The 18,043-nt window shown below is 37.3% G+C and overlaps 1 long non-coding RNA gene across 1 annotated transcript; it reads right to left on the reverse strand.

Moving 5' to 3' along the window:
* Nucleotides 1-258: 258 nt before the first annotated feature.
* LOC149211678 (uncharacterized) lies at nt 259-2,313 on the reverse strand. The gene is made up of 2 exons (XR_016250178.1): nt 2,088-2,313; nt 259-395 (listed from the first exon to the last, which is right to left on the reverse strand). It is a non-coding gene; the product is annotated as an uncharacterized LOC149211678 (long non-coding RNA).
* Between the last annotated feature and the right edge of the window lie 15,730 nt (nt 2,314-18,043).

An 18,043-nucleotide genomic window follows, 5' to 3' on the forward strand; every position in this document is an offset into this window, starting at 1 on the left:
GTCTTCACCCATACTACCCAAGTCTACCAACCCCTAATCTGAATTTATATTTTGTAGAAAAGTGGACATCTCCCTTGAGCAAATCCAACCATCTTGAAGAGTTGGGTTGAGCCTTGGGTAGTGTACACCTCCTCTATGCCTTATCCCACCATCAGACACCTTTCCCACACTTTATTCCACCTCTCCTACCCTCCTATAGCTTTCAACCTATTTCCTGTAGTAAACCAGGACATCCTGTAGTAAAACCAAGACATCCTATAGTACTACAGGAAATCTTGTAGCAGTCTGTTTTAAGCCCAAATTAAGAAAAAATGATCATCTGAGCTTATGTTAGGCTTCCACTTGGCTTCAATACCATCAACACCATTCTGGACATGTTTCCCCATGCCTTCCCCCTGCAAAGGATCAGATTGGTTCACTTAGCATTTACATTTATAAAATTGAAAATAAAAGACTATTTTTTGCAATTGGTGACCAATGTAAACACCCTTCTTTTTTAGAATAAATTTGTTGCTATTCGGGATGTGGTATCCAATGTTGTTGCTCACTTCTTGGAATTGGTGACATTGGTGGGGCAAAAAATGTCACCATAAGCTCATTGGTGACGGTCAAAAGAGCCTTCGTCACCAAAAACTGAATGTTACCAAAAGTGGCGTCACCAAAAGTATAGGTGTTGTAGTGACATTCAAAGTCCGTCACCAATAATGATTTATAATGATGGATAGCGACCGTCACCATTTCATATGAGCAATGGTGATGGACCATAGCCTCCGTCACCAAAAATTGAACGTCACCAAAGATGGCGTCACCAAAAGTATAGGTGTTGTAGTGACATTCAAAGTCCGTCACCAATAATGATTTATAATGACGGATAGCGACCGTCACCATTTCATATGAGCAATGATGACGGACCATAGCCTCGGTCACCAAAAACTGAACGTTACCAAAGGTGGCGTCGCCAAAATTATAAGTGTTATAGTGACATTTAAGGTCCGTCACGAATATTGATTATAATGACGGATAGTGACCGTCACCATTTCATATGAACAACAACGATTTATTGTGATGTATATTCCATGTTCGTCACTATTGGTAGATATATATGGTGACATTCGTTGGCCATCACCAAAAACTACATTGCCAGAAGTATAGGTGTTGTGGCGACATTCAAGGTCCGTCACGAATAATGACTATAATGATGGACAGCGACTGTCACTATTTCATATAGACAACAACGATTTATGATTACGGACCTTTGAGGGTCGTCACTATTGATGCGTATATATGGTGGCGTTCGTTGATCGTCACCATTTCATATTTTGGTGAGGGTCGAAAAATGTCACCAAAGCTCATTGGTGATGGTCAAAAGAGCCTTTGTCGCTAAAAATTGATCATCGTCACTCCATATGAATGTCAGGGCACGATGGAATCGAACCACCAACCTCCTGCTTGTAAAGCAAGTGCTCTTCCATTGAGCTAGCACCCTTTAAAGAATTAGGCTCTTAAAAATTAGACCTTGAAACTTCATAAATTATAAATTTTACAACTTTCAATAAATTAAAGTCTCGGCAATATTTTACTAAACAAGCAAAGCAGCATTGAAGTTGCAGGTCCCTACCTAATGGTTATGAAAGTTATGAAAAGTGGGTGGAGAGAAAAATAGTTATGTATAAGAAAATCAATATGTTCAATTGAATATTCAATTAGAAGTGAAACTCTGAAGACATTTATAACCTATTAATGACCTATAACTAGCAAATGCACCAAATATTGCAAAGGGAATGTCATAAGTGGATAGCATATGGAAGAAGAGCATTGATGAAGACAAATGCAATATGTTATAGGTTGAGTGAAAGAAAATTCTCAATGTTGTTGTCGTTTGGTGTTTAGATATCTAAATGATATCTAAACTTCTGTACAAATGTAACACGGATCTCTGGAAACCATAAACGACATATGATAATATATATATATATCCCTTTGACCTGAACCAACATGCAATTTGGAATTTCACAAGTCCGCACTGAAAACATGACGGCAACCAACAAATAAAAAAAATTGACTTGGACAGAAAGCAATAACTTCACCTTTATTCTTGAGCTGCTTCTGTTTATTTGAATTTGACTTGTGACATTCTTTATCTGACAAAGAATCAAAATCATCACTAGTATTAAATTCATCCAACACGGACTTTGGATATCCCACTGACATCTGTGTTTTTGTTGCCATGCCTGAAAACCATGGATTTTCCTGTCGATAGTAGAATAAGATGTATGCCTTCTACTCAAGAACACATTCCTTATTCACCGTTGTTACCTGACATAAACCAAAGAGACAACACAATATCAGCGTACACAAAATCTCCTACTGAAATATGATCAAAACTTAGCTAAGAAATCTAAAAGATGTTCTTAATTAATAAACTTTGTATTTGGAAATATTGTTTCTTTAGATTTAAAAAAAGACTATGTTGTACGACACTTCTGTCTATTTATCCAGGCTATTATATCATAGCATATGTCACACAGTAGCAATCTACAGTACCTAAAGTAAAAAGGACAAATTTCCTCAAGAAAATAGATTTCGAAAAGAGCTTTGAAAACTATAAGTCTGTCATCAAAGCTTTAATTAGTTTCACAACAAACTAGTTGGAGTTTGCAAATCAAAATCATTCATAAGAAACGAATAGGACAATGGTCAAAGTCGCAATTCATACAAATAAAACTAGTCATTATTTCCATTGCAAATAACTGAAATTTGGGCAGTGGTCTAACAATTAGAGCTTATTTGTTGGGAAGACTCGTCAATACCATCATTTTTTTCCACGGTCTTCATGTCTCTAGATCCATATTAGATAACTTGCCATTCTCAAGTTCTACCTTTCAAGTATTGATTTCTGGCTCACCCTTTAAATCACAATTCTACCACTCCATTTTATTTTGTTCTGTAAAGAGAATTGTTAGGACCTTCCCATCCTCTATTTTACATCATTAATAACCATCCATCAATGATATAAAGAATAACAGATACACAACAAAGGCCAAAGATGTGCTTGTTGTATACCTATGTTCTAGGACTCATCTGACGTTACTGGTGCAAAGAGCTCACCCTGGAAAAATAACATCCACGTGGAATTTACAAACAAAAAAAATCAAGCTCCAAGTTAACCAATCAAAATATGAACATCCTTTTAATCAATGAAATCTCTGACTTCAAATAAAACTGGCCTAGAATTGAATGTTATATCAACCATGTCAAGTAACTAACATTGGGTGAGAAATACAAGCCATGCATATTGGATTAGTGAAATAATTGATCTGGTAAAGCTCAAAATCAAACAGATGACTTACAGCTAAGAAACACAAATAAATGACTTAGAACTAAGGCATGAGGTTGCCCTTTCAACCCTGTCGTTAAATAACTCTTCTTTATGTCACAAAACTTTAAATTTTTTCTAATACCAAGTGGAAGTGGTATTGTAACATTAATCTCTGATAGTCTATGTCCACGACTATTTCTCAAGATCCGCTCCATTACCAGCATTTGGGGCTAGATAAGATACATGCAAAAACCATCAACAGGAAAATGAAATCTACATCCTTGTAAAAAAATGAGAGAAAAAAAAATATCCACAAATTGAAACAGCATATAGGATACCTCATTCCTACAACATGATTATCTTGTCATGTACAATAAAAAAAGAAATCAGAAGAAATGTAATTTTTGCCACATTTTGACAATGAAATCTTTTGCATATTCTATGAACAATTGATGATAAAAGTCAGCTAAAGCTTGTCAACACCAGGGTTATAGTAAAACATAAAGGAACTGCTCCAACACATATATAATCCTAAACATAAGTATTATACATATAAGTATTTATTGAGGATATTGGTATTTTGTGAAAATATGGAAATCAAATCTTTGAAATAACACAACTTATGATACCACTGCCTTACGAAGTCCATTCATTTGAGTATTTACGAAGTCCATTAAGGAATTTCTTCAAAGTTCAAAGTTCAAACAATTAACATGTAGCCTAAAAGAGCTCAAATTTGAAAAAGAGATAACCCAAAGATGTAGAGTATATATCTCACATTTATATATCCTAATTTCCAGACATTGAAATGACACTTTTTAACATACTATTGTGAATTCAGCCCAAAATGCAAGAAACAAATATTTATGGTTATTTTGCTAATATAGAAGTTTTATACATGCATTTATTTAAACAGTTAACTTGCAATCTCAAACATATCCAAGGATGCACACAATATGTTGCATCTTTAGTGTTGGTTTGTGAACTTGAGAGTTGAGACAGCGAAGTCCAACATTTAACAGTTTGCCTACAATATGCACTAGCTGAATAAGTGAACAATAGTATTGTAGGTATGTGTTATGAATATATGTATTGCAGGCCAATAAGAGTATGGTTGGAACAATCATGTCCAACACCCTTCCAAGTTTGCCTATAATTTTCATTGGTCTAATAGGTGAACAATAGAACTGTAGGTGTGCATTGCGCATCACTTACCTAAATCCAACACCTTAAGCATAGAAATTTCAAAGAATATGTCCAGAACTGGTAGGTAATTTGCAAAAAAGAGTTGGCTTGATTGTTTCTGAAAAAGACTAGATTCTTACATTGTTCAATGTAAATTCATAACACTTTTCCAAGCTTAGATGGAACAAAAAGGAACCAAGCTAGAAGATTATTTAAAGAATCCTTACTTAGCCAGGGTAAAATGTTAGCCATTTTTTGTCAAAAAGAATAAATGTAAAATCTTTAAGAAATTCAGTGAAGAGACTGTAGAAATGTTCTTATCAAACCACTAACGTAAACAGAGCTAATAAATATTGCTTTGTAAAAGAGATATTCATGGTCAAATTAACAAGAAAGTGACCTTTTAGCATTTTTAATGCACTAATGTTGCTGTTACAATATTTGGCCCAAACAATAAACAGAAAACCCCATTTTCAATTTAATAGGAGCATGTTGGGCAAATAATCTCACAATAATACCCATCATTGAACATTCTGACCCACTAAATCACTTTTACATTCTTTTGAAGTCCTTCAACAAAGTACTTAAAAGTTGTGAACAATGTCATAACAATACTTCTAGCTATAGAACAAGCATTTCAAGCTTGCCTCTGTTTTATGATATGGATATTTGTCCTTCAAACAGAGTTATGTGGCACAAAACCACTTTCACCCTTAAGAAAAAATGTGGTTGTAAATGCATGGTGAACTCTCTTAGCACAAATATGCTCTTAGTATGGTATAGGATTCTTAGACTAGTGCCAGGTTTAAGGGTGCCAAAGACTTTAGATTTTAACTATGATATGGTGCATGCTTGGCTTCAAGACAACATATTCTTTAGGAATTTCATGTTGGGAAACCTCCAAATCTGTTTCCAAGAAAACTCAAGTTAAATGGAAATTTTTTTGTATAATGGTTGTGATTCATATGGATGCACATTAATATATATGTTTTTCAACTTGTTTTTTTATCTGGTTTTTATCTAGTTCCGATTCAATTTGATAGCAGAAAGAACTCAGGAACTTGAGAGGATAAATTAATATCCTCCCCAACCAAGTTCAATTGCCACTTGTGATGTGATTGTTGTTCGTGAGACAATTGTTGATCCGTACAACAAATGTATATATTCTTGGAATATGATCTAATTATGAATATGGAAGTGTTCAACTATATTTTTGAGGACATTGTATTTATGAAAATTTGGAAGTCAAATCTTTGAAATAACACAATTTATAGGAGTGACAAGGTATGCTAGGTAGTGGTAAGTTGGAAGTCAAATCTAAAATAACACAATTTTGGACAGTTGAGAACTTCATATGTGTGTGTAAGAACTGAAATCCATGAACACAATCACAACTCATCATATAATGCTCTAAGTTCTCCAAAACCCTAGATAGAGAAAACCAATAGAAACCTTAGCTCCACCAAAGATATTTCAAAAATATATTCAAAAAGATTGATTGTTGGAGTATCTTTGGTGGAGCTAGGGTTTCTCTTGGTTTTCCCTATCTAGGGTTTTTGAAAGCATGGAGAATTATATGATAGGTTGTGATTGTGTTCATGGGTTTCATTTCTTCTTTATATATATGAATTTTTCGGGTGAATGCTCCAAGAAACACTAGCACCTTAAGACAAAAACACATAAAGTACAAAGAAGATTGAACGAGAGAGAGAGAGAGAGAGAAAGTAGCACTACTCTTACATCTCTAACCCAAGTATGAAAAGGAATATGCACAAGTGCATGATTGACTATAATAACAACTCACTCCTTCCTCTATTTATATGACAGGTAAAGGGGCTTTACAATAACAAGTGGACCTAGTCCATTACAAGCAAACTTGCAAGACACAAGTAGGTCCACCCATGTGAAGCACTCTACTCTAAGTGACATGTGTGAGGCTCAAAGGTGACAATGATTAACAAGCAAGGCCTCCATGGCATGAGCACTACTCCCCAAGGTCCAACAATCCTCCAAAGCTCCAAAGCTCCAATGCATATCCATGGTCGTGTGTCTCCTTAAGGACAATGCATATCCAAGGTCATGTGTCGCCTTAAGGACTCCCACACCTACATATCCACTCCCTCAACCCAAGAGTCCACATGTCAAGTGTAAACCTTCATGCAAGAAACCAAGCAACCCCATGCTATCTAGGGCTCAATAACCTCCTCTAAAATACCCAACTCTACTCCAAGCACATAAACTCCCTTCATGCATCAACAACATGAAGTCACCAAGCTCCATACTTATCCAACACTTCGAGGAAGAATGTCTTTCAAACATCCAAACAAGGTCTAGCAGCAAATAGTAAACCACCTCTAATGTCCACGTCCATCATGGAAGAGCATGGTCCAACCATACACCATGCACTCCACATCTTTCATTTCTTCTATATATATATATGAAGTGTTCAGGTTAATGCTCCAAGAAACACTAGCACCTTAAGACAAAAACATAAAGTACAAAGAAGATTGAACAAGAAAGAGAGAGAGAGAAAGTAGCACTACTCTTACATCTCTAACCCAAGTATGAAAAGCAATATGCACAAGTGCATGATTGACTATAATAACAACTCACTCCTTCCTCTATTTATATGACAGGTAAAGGGGCTTTACAATAACAAGTGGACCTAGTCCATTACAAGCAAACTTGCAAGACACAAGTAGGTCCACCCATGTGAAGCACTCTACTCTAAGTGACGTGTGAGGCTCAAAGGTGACAATGATTAACAAGCAAGGCCTCCATGGCATGAGCACTACTCCCCAAGGTCCAACAATCCTCCAAAGCTCCAATGTATATCCATGGTCGTGTGTCTCCTTAAGGACAATGCATATCCAAGGTCATGTGTCGCCTTAAGGACTCCCACACCTACATATCCACTCCCTCAACCCAAGAGTCCACATGTCAAGTGTAAACCTTTATGCAAGAAACCAAGCAACCCCATGCTATCTAGGGCTCAATAACCTCCTCTAAAATACCCAACTCTACTCCAAGCACATAAACTCCCTTCATGCATCAACAACATGAAGTCACCAAGCTCCATACTTATCCAACACTTCGAGGAAGAATGTCTTTCAAACATCCAAACAAGGTCTAGCAGCAAATAGTAAACCACCTCTAATGTCCAAGTCCATCATGGAAGAGCATGGTCCAACCATACACCATGCACCCCACATCTTTCATTTCTTCTTTATATATATGAAGTTTTCAAGTGAATGCTCCAAGAAACACTAGCACCTTAAGACAAAAACATAAAGTACAAAGAAGATTGAACAAGAAAGAGAGAGAGAAAGTAGCACTACTCTTACATCTCTAACCCAAGTATGAAAAGGAATATGCACAAATGCATGATCGACTATAATAACAACTCACTCCTTCCTCTATTTATAGGAGAGGTAAAAAGGCTTTACAATAACAAGTGGACCTAGTCCACTACAAGCAAACTTGCAAGACACAAGTAGGTCCACCCATTTGAAGCACTCTACTCTAAGTGACACGTGTGAGGCTCAAAGGTGACAATGATTAACAAGCAAGGCCTCCATGGCACGAGCACTACTCCCTAAGGTCCAACAATCCTCCAAAGCTCCAAAGCTCAAATGCATCTCCATGGTCGCGTGTCTCCTTAAGGACAATGCATATCCAAGGTCATGTGTCACCTTAAGGATTCCCACACCTACATATCCACTCCCTCAACCCAAGAGTCCACATGTCAAGTGTAAACCTCCATGCAAGCAACCAAGCAACCCCGTGCTATCTAGGGCTCAATAACCTCCTCTAAAATACCCAACTCTACTCCAAGCACGTAAAATCCCTTCATGCATCAACAACATGAAGTCACCAAGCTCCATACTTATCCAATACTTCAAGGAAGAATGTCTTTCAAACATCCAAACAAGGTCTAGCAGCAAATAGTAAACCACCTCCAATGTCCAAGTCCATCATGGAAGAGCATGGTCCAACCATACACCATGCACCCCACATCTCACGAAGCACCCGCAAGGCCCAAACATGGTGTAAACATTTTCAAAGTAACCCGAAAAGCTAAAAATTATGTCCCTCCCATCATAAAATCCTTTGTAACTCCATGCATATTTGGTTACAACTTTCACTCGTAAGTGTCACTAATCAAAGTTTGCAGCTCCTCTTTTCTACGAAAAGTGGGAAGACTAACTATAAAATGACCATTAGACATTGGAGTAGAGGCTTTTTATGAAGGCGGTCTGAAAGAGACCATTTGGGGCAAGGGTGGTATCCATATTGCCTTGGTCCTCAGTTGGCATCCATACCTTGACGAAGTTGTTTGTGAAGTGTGCTATTGCATGGATTTTGGAAGAGACTATTTGGGGTAGGCAGCATCCATATTGCTGTTTATTTGACCTGAGTTGGCATCCATACCTTCTCAGAAGAATTCCTTTGTATCATATTTATTTTCTGGGTTACTCAGCTACAAACTACTTCCTACTAGCATTTACATTTGTTCTTCAAAGTCAGTATCCAGTTCTGGTTGAAATCACTAGTATTTTTTGTTGTTGCTTGTCTTCATATCTTTGCTATTATTTTGTAATTATTCAAGTTTTTGCTACAGTTAGGGCCTTCTTAATTTCTGATTTTTGGTTCATGGATTCAGATAACTTTAGAGATTGAGTGAAGGTAGTTGAATGCATCCAAATTAGGTTCCAACTCATAGGATTTTATGATTTTTCCAACAAATATAAAGGGATGGAAGACCTACATCAGCACATAGGTTTATGTGCACAATAGTGGAAAAAAGGAAGATATCGTGGGCCCAATGGGTGCAATAGTTTTCCAATACCAAGGATTTGGTCCCACAAATCTAGTACATTTAGGAGAAAACACAGATGAAAATGAGAGATTGGGATGAAATCAATCAATAGTTATGTGCCATGTTCACTTTTACCTCTGGCAATGTAATACTAATGAGTGTTGTGCAAAGCATGAAGTAGTTTATTTATTTCGAGCAGTTTATTGTTCCTGCACATAAGCTAGTATGTGCACAACATAAGAAAATGGTGAATTTATAGCAAGCAATGCATTATTGTAACATTGCACACAAAACAATATGTGCACAATGTTAATGCTCTGTAATTGCCTCCAAGCTGAGCTGCTGAGGACAGGAACCACAGAGGTAACCATTTCAAACCGCTTCTAGGTTGGTAACTAGCCACTTCCAACCTAAGAGAGGGCTCTCTCTGGATCAAATACTAGATCTGACCTCTATTTGACTCAGGGGGCTAGATTAGGGATTAAAAAGTAAAATGATTGAATCTGGTTCCTTGCAACACAAGTCAAGAGATCCATTGGGCATGGAGTCAAGAGGTCTGAAAAGAAAACAAATCTGGGAAATCCACTCTGGAATTCGTCAACAGAGGCAAGATAGACATATGGACTGTGCCAAAATCAGAGGGTTGTCATTGTAGTGGGATGGAAAGAGAAACATTCAGTGGGGCATCAAGGTCTCAGCTGTAGAATACCTTGAAACCATGCAGAAGACTTTACATGTTAGAAGGCAAAAATCAGAGCATTGTGAGAATGAATTCTTACACATTTCTCAATCTAAACATCTAAATATATATGAAAGACCTGGAAAATAAAGAAATACATACACAGAGAAGACAAAAAATAGCCAATACATCACAAGAATCTCTGCAAATTGAATCTAAGCTTGCAAAACCCAATTTTATTGAATTTCAGGAAAATGATTACAGCAGCCCCAGGAGCTCAGAACAGTGCTACAATTCACCCAAATCCAACCATTTACACATTAAAATTACAATATTATATAGGAAAGAATTCTCCCCCAGGCTCAGGAGGTCAAATCTAACCAAATTTCCAAAGATAGCAGCAGTTACATTGAAGTTTGGAACTGTCTGCCATGAAAAATGGACTAGACTGCTGAAAACTAGGGGTCACTTCAGGAGCTCGTATCTCCTAACTCATGACAGCTGTGTAAAATTTGGAGGAGGTTTTTGTAGACCTGCTTGTTCTGAGAAAAAACCTCTCTCAGTTTTTTGAGATTCGTCTCTATTTACCCGAGATCTGCATTTTAAAAATATGTGTTAAACAGGAAAATTATGAATCCCAAAAACTAGGGCTCAAAGATGCATTCGATTCTCCCAATCTGTGACACCTGTAAGAAACTGAAAGAGGTTAATGTTCCTTAATCTGTGCTTGACAATAACCTCTCTCATATTTTTAGAACTCATCCCCGTTTACCCAGAAACTGTCTCAGAAGTTAACTGGGTAGAATGGTGAAAATGTCCAGTAAATCCCCTGTTTTCAGTTGTGACATCCATCTCATGGTTCAAGAAGGTTTAGAAAACCCCACACAATACCTTGAGCATAGAATAGATGAGCACCCAAAATCTTTTGTTCTACCCGAAACACTGAGGAAGCTGGAGCAACTACCAATGCATGCAAAAGAATGTACAAATACGAATGAAGAGCAAATCCAAAGGATGTTCCATTAGTGTTGCCTCCAACCACCATCTGATGAAATCCTCTTAGCGATATTCCTTGCCAATTCAACAGCCTGAGAGTAAACTTCAACATGCTCCAGTGAGATATTTCATATGGAGAAAGCCCCTTAAGGTGTTTAGTTAAGTACAACTTGTTGGCAATTGTTGGTTCTTGAGACAACATAAAACGAAGTCCATCGAAGGAATCTTCTGCAATATCAATGAGCTTTTCATACCACCCACGAGGAGTTTTCTGGAATTGGTGCACTAGAAGAGCATCATAAAATTCATGGGCAGTAATGATGGTTGGCACTCCCCGAGGAACTTGTTCCAAATCAACATGCCAATAAACTGGAGCTCCAGAGAATGCACTGGATGCATCTCCATCCTTACCTTATCCTTTTGTGCATCATGTTCAGTACATCATAATGCATTATGCTAAAGCTTTCTCAATGCAGGAATGCACTCAACCAAATGCACACAAATACTTTATGAAAACTCCTTGAACTTTGCAGTATCCCAAGGAAGGTCAGCCATAAGTGTTTCACATTCTGGACCCAACTCCATAAGGTTCATTTGCTTTAGCTGGCCCATTTGGTCCCATAAGCACATGCTCCATACTCCAACCAACTGAAACTTATAATTTTTTGGAATGTATGCACCTCCTCCTTATTAACATAAGCAGACCCTAGTTTCTCAGATTCACCATCAACAATCTCAAAGTCAGGCTTAGCTTCACCTGGTGTTTGCACTGTCCCAATATCAGGAGTTGTGATATGTTTTATGAGGATTAATTCCTGAATTGGAATTTCTTTGTTAGGTATAAGAAAAGAAGTCCTACTACTTGGGGAATTCAACAAAAAATTTAAAATATGATCAAAATCACAGGTGTTGTAAAAATATTTGATGACAAATTAATACAAGAATTTATTAGCTATCAAATTTCAAACGTGCCCAGTACTAGCATTAAGTCATAAGCCCGTGACAACAACAAAATATTTGTAGGTTCAGCATTAGAGGCACTCTAAATAATGAGAATATGCATTGGAATGTAGTTTGGATGAATTTTTGTATTCATTCTCATTCTCATGAAAGTATGAGTACAAGTGCATTTCAATGGAAGAACTTTCATTTAAAAAACAAAAACGCATAGCAATGCTTAGGAAATCCAAAGCAAGTGGAAAAAAATAACAGTGGTTCAATATACATCTAACTGAGGAAGTTCATTCGGAAAAATAATGCAACTGCCATTTTGATCTAAGATCTGCTTGAAATAGGAAAAAATATACTAGTTACATCTGGAAGAAACCTTGGAGAGCTGGATGAAGGATAGAATAATGCATGTCTGTCAAAATGTGGACTAAAGGATTTGCTTCTGTTTTTTCTTTATTAGAAATAAAAATATACTGGTTATATCATATCAAAATGTACAGCAGAAGAACGATGTATGGGGCAGTGATCCCTATTGACTCAGACTGGGGATCTGATATACAATGGATGATCCCTTCAACTGCAGCAGAGAAAATAAATATGATTACTAAGGATTCATCCCATTCCTTGCTTAAGGGTTTGGGCCCAGTTTGGAGCTACAATGTGTTAAGATTAATACTTGACTTAGTAAATTGGTTTTGGTTTGTTGGAGATTGTTGAGATATTCTCTCAACCACAATCTCCATGTTTGGATTAGTTGGATATGACTCCAACTATATGAATGTATTATATTTGAGATTGAATATATGAAATTGTTTTATGGTGTCCAAATAAAATTCTTTGTTTTTATCAAAGCTAATATTTAGGCATAACTCCCTTACCAAAGGGCCCAAGAATATGTTGGTGTAATAATTTCTAGTTTCTTTTAGTGTGAGATTGTATGTGTGTTTTCTGTGGGACATGAAGTTGCATAGAGCCTATGATCAAAGAGCTCGATTTACTCTCATCATTTGGCTTTTGAGGAGGAGGATATTATCTGAGTGATATAGAGGCCACTCAGTCCAGCACTTAAGGTTTCAGAACTAGATTTTTGAGCGTTATTTATTTAGATCTCCCTCTTTTTCCTACAGTGGATCACACGAGAGTTTTTTTCACCATACGAGAGTTCACCTTTATCCCAGGATTATAAATAAAACCCGTCATATGACCATCGCCCAATATGTTTCCTGAGATTTACATCAGGTTGTCTCATTTCTAGATTTAGTTTTGGTCTGCTTCATTGTTCGTTTTGTTACTCTAATGAAAGACGAGACAATGTGAAGTTGTCACACCAATGGAACAATTACTAAGGAAAGACACCAAATACAATTGGACATAGGAATGCTATAAAGTGTTCAATACGCACAAGAAGAAATCAGTTACATGTTGATACGTGTCTTTCCATTTTGGAAATAAATACTTCATGTGCTTGTAGATGGATTATTCATAGCCCTAGGTTAAATTCTTGTGCAACCATGGGATAGGAACATTAATCACCCTATTTTTGTCACTAGCAGAAAGTTGTTTGATCCAAAGAAGAATTATACCACCATATGCTTTTAATTGATAAGCAATCAAAAAGTGGAGTTTGTAGATAAGTCTCCATGGTCTCCTCCATCTACAAATCTCTGTAATATGACCACAGTCTCTCTCAAAATATGTGAGTTTTCCTTGGAGACAGAGCTGCAGTTCTAAGGCAGACAGCTATGAGGCTTTAGGGCAGTTTTGGCTCAGATCTCTTGCAGTCTTAGGCCTCTGGTGCAGAGGTAAGTAAGGGTGTTTCGTGTATATTCTGATATAATTTTGATCTCTGTTCAGGGCTGCAGGGAAAGCTGTAGGTACAGCTGGTTGTGAAGAGCTGGTAGGAGGGCCAAGGGAAAAGACCTCTTCTCAAGCCTTCACCACTCAGGTTGTTAGCACAGGTGCCCAACGCCTATAATAATATCTTGAATGCTTAGGAAACATCAGATAGAAGAAAGTACAGTTCTGAAGTTTATATTTGTTGTATGTGGACTCAAAAGTGAGTCTAGAAGTCGACCTATGCAAGTTACTCTTTTATCAGAGGTTTTCATCTTTGAAAGGATGTGGAGTTCTGGCCATTAATAAGGTCGGGTTACCTTCTCTGTGGGCCGTATTCTTCTCCTATTCACTGTTGGTTGAGCACACTCCATTAAGGGCCTGCACGTTCACTATCAGGTTTTCTAGACACCATCAAGTGAATATCATAGAGGAGGATATGACCAAGATGTCATTTAAGATAGAATAGGGATCCTTTTCATATATAGTCATGCCATTTGGTTTAAAGAATGCACTAGTTGTATTCTCTTGAATTGTTTCCAGAACATTTAAAGAGTTTATCCATAGGTTGCTAGAGGTATAATTAGATGACTAGATTATATTCAACTTATTAAAATATCACATATAAATCCTAATATTGGTGGTTAATAAATTTCAGAAACTCCAAATTTCACTAAATATTAAGTATTGTATCTTTGGCACTCATTTTGGCACATTATTGGGCCATATTATTTGCACAAAGGGTCTACTAGTAGGTCTTGCAAAGATTGCATCAATTATGGATATGAAGGATCCTATGTTTGTAAGACAGTTGCATCCCACATTGGGGCATATAGGCTACTATATGAAGTTCATCTGAGACAATGTGAAGTTGTCACACTGATGGAACAATTACTAAGGAAAGACACCAAATACAATTGGACATAGGAATGCTATAAAGTGTTCAATACCCACAAGAAGAAATCAGTTACATGTTGATACGTGTCTTTCCATTTTGGAAATAAATACTTCATGTGCTTGTAGATGGATCATTCATAGCCCTAGGTTCAATTCTTGTGCAACCATGGGATAGGAACATTAATCACCCTATTTTTGTCACTAGCAGAAAGTTGTTTGATCCAAAGAAGAATTATACCACCATATGCTTTTAATTGATAAGCAATCACAAAGTGGAGTTTGTAGATAAGTCTCCATGGTCTCCTCCATCTACAAATCTCTGTAATATGACCACAGTCTCTCTCAAAATATGTGATTTTTCCTTGGAGACAGAGCTGCAGTTCTAAGGCAGACAGCTACGAGGCTTTAGGGCAGTTTTGGCTCAGATCTCTTGCAATCTTAGGCCTCTGGTGCAGAGGTAAGTAAGAGTGTTTTGTGTATATTCTGAAATAATTTGGATCTCTGTTCAGGGCTGCAGGGAAAGCTGTAGGTACAGCTGGTTGTGAAGACCTGGTAGGAGGGCCAAGAGAAAAGACCCTCTTCTCAAGCCTTCACCACTCAGATTGTTAGCACAGGTGCCCAATGCCTATAATAATATCTTGAATGCTTAGGAAACATCAGATAGAAGAAAGTACAGTTCTGAAGTTTATATTTGTTCTATGCGGACTCAACAGTGAGTCTAGAAGTCGACCTATGGAAGTTACTCTTTTTTCAGAGGTTTTCATCTTTGAAAGGATGTGGAGTTCTGGCCATTAATAAGGTCGGGTTACCTTCTCTGTGGGCCGCATTCTTCTCCTATTCAATGTTGGTTGAGCACACTCCATTAAGGGTCCATTAAGGGTCGCGATATTACCTTTTCTAGATGTGAAGGACATGCTGTCATTATTAGAGAACTATTTCTTATTTAAAGAGAAGATGGGTATCTTTTGTTGAATGTAGAAGTTAAAAACTCTATTCCCTGTGCGTATATTCCTAGAACAGCACAAGTTTCAGTTTGGACAATAGACCAAACATCCTATGCAAATTCAGGAGATGAATTTATATGTTGAAGGGATCGTACTACTGTTGGAAGTCAAAATTACCAATCTAATTTATCATGACTGAAGACTAGAGGTGCATAGCTTTCCGTCGCTAGCTCAAGCTGACCAAATCTTGTATAGAGTATAGATATTGATGATACAACATTGTGACAGTTGTAAGACTCCTGATGGCAAGTTCTGCAATAACTATTTGAGCTCCAATTCACCCTCAGTATTATCAAACTGACATTTTAAGCAGTCCTCTTGTAACCCTTATGAACCACCGAAGAAACAGATTTGTTTTAAAATCTCATTCCTCTCAGTTGGAACAACGAATAAGTCTTATTTCTGAGTTGCAAAATTAGGCCATTTGAAAATCCTATGTGAAAGACCTTAATTTGCACAGTGAATGTATTATATCTGGAGCTAGATATATATTCTGAGACTGTATGAATTTGCTACAGTTTAGAAGTATATTTTCTATATGGCAGTGTTAAGTACAGGCAGCATCATATAGAACCAAATCTTATATATGAAAGATATTCACTCAGATGCAACTCATTAGTACAAGCATTGTACATCTTTGACCTTGACTGAAAGACAGTCACACTATTCACTTTGGTAGTAATAATGTAACAATATCTCTTGACAATAATAGGGTGACAGTCTCACCTTAATCTCATCAAACCTTGCATGGCATTGATCTATTTTCAGAGACAGGTTCTTGGACTAAGTAACTTTGGACAATAATGCATATGTCAATCTAAACATGACAAAATCCTTGTATGAAAGTAACAATTGGACAGCATGCCCGTGACAGTTTGACAAGAATTGTACACAATAGATATACAGGAGTATGATAAAGGAAGATTGACAGCAAGAGAACTGGATGTTGTGAATAGATAAAATGGTAGTGTTAGCAGAAACAGTGGATTGCCGAAAGCCACTGGCAGCAATGGTGTAATTTAGAATGTTGCCCTATGTCATATGGCAGCAAATGGAACAACAGCACATGGGTGATGGATACCTTGTCAGTTATATATGGCATCAAACCTAATATAGCACTACCCCATGTATGGCTTCTCAGCATATACAGCTCAACATCATTTATGGTTTCTTTTTAGTCCAGCATGATGTATGATATCATTACCATACAGTAGCAGTATGTTGTAGCCTCGGTAAATCGATGACAATCTTATAGCTTTGTTCACAAACGAAGTTGTGAACAAGACAGATGTAAACTTTGGATAGATTATCTATTATGAAGAAGCTACAGAGATCTGCTAGTAAAAGAAATTGCAGGGGTGCATCACGCTTGAAGCTTTCATGCTTGAAGAACTCCTAGGAGAAGAAGTACATGACACTTTAGATCAGTTCTTTGTAACACCCCTTATCAGCATGAAAGAAGAGGTACCTTGAAGAAAGTGCATGACAAATTCTATGTCTTGACATGCAGAAGTCCCTGATTTTGACATCTTGGTTGCATTGAGCCAAGATCGTATGAAGAATGGTTTTATAGATATGGATGCTCAAATGAGAAAGTCTCCTCCTCTTCATGGATTGGGTAATTTGATGGCGGGCCCTCTAAGAAGTGAGGAGTCTTTGGGAATAGACACTCATTTACAATAAACAAGCTCCAGGAGTCCATTTCCAAAAATGGGAAATAATGCTCTGGCAGGTGCAGGGAGACTGCTACCTCTTTGATTTGAGGGCTACACAATAATCATGGTTTAGAAACACAACCATACCTCCTCCCTGCATTCCATACAATGAGAATTTTATCACTAGAATTTATCAGGCAAAGAATGGACTATGATTAGGTCCATTTTGTCAAAAATAAGAGCTCAATAACATTCAAGGTACCACAGGAGGTGGGTCCTTTCATAGTGAAGACAAGGACTGCTTCATTTTATGTAGATAACATGTTGAGTTCATTAGACCTTCAGAAGGGAATTAGCTTGAGGTATGATCCTCATGGGATGATAAGCAAGATGAGAAATATCAGCATACAAGCATTAGGCAGATGAATTTTTAGAAGAAGCAGTGAAATTGGATTCTTGGTAACAAGTACAGAAGGCTTTGCCTGCTTATTATTTGAAGCAAAAACCTACAGCATCCACCACTGCAGCCTCTAAAGGGATAGTGTATCAGAAGAGAGGGGACAAAAGGCCAATCAGTGAAGTCATTTCAATTGCTAAGGCAGGGGAAACTAGCGAGAAGGCCAAGCAAGAAGAGTCTTAGAAATGGCATCTCCTCAAAAAAATAGATCAGTTGTCCTCCACTGCATTAGTACAAACACAGCCTAC

The sequence above is a fragment of the Pinus tabuliformis genome, chromosome 1_1 (genome assembly GCF_031772625.1).
Source record: "Pinus tabuliformis cultivar Carrire ecotype Pingquan chromosome 1_1, CPIR1, whole genome shotgun sequence".
Lineage (NCBI taxonomy): Eukaryota > Viridiplantae > Streptophyta > Pinopsida > Pinales > Pinaceae > Pinus > Pinus tabuliformis.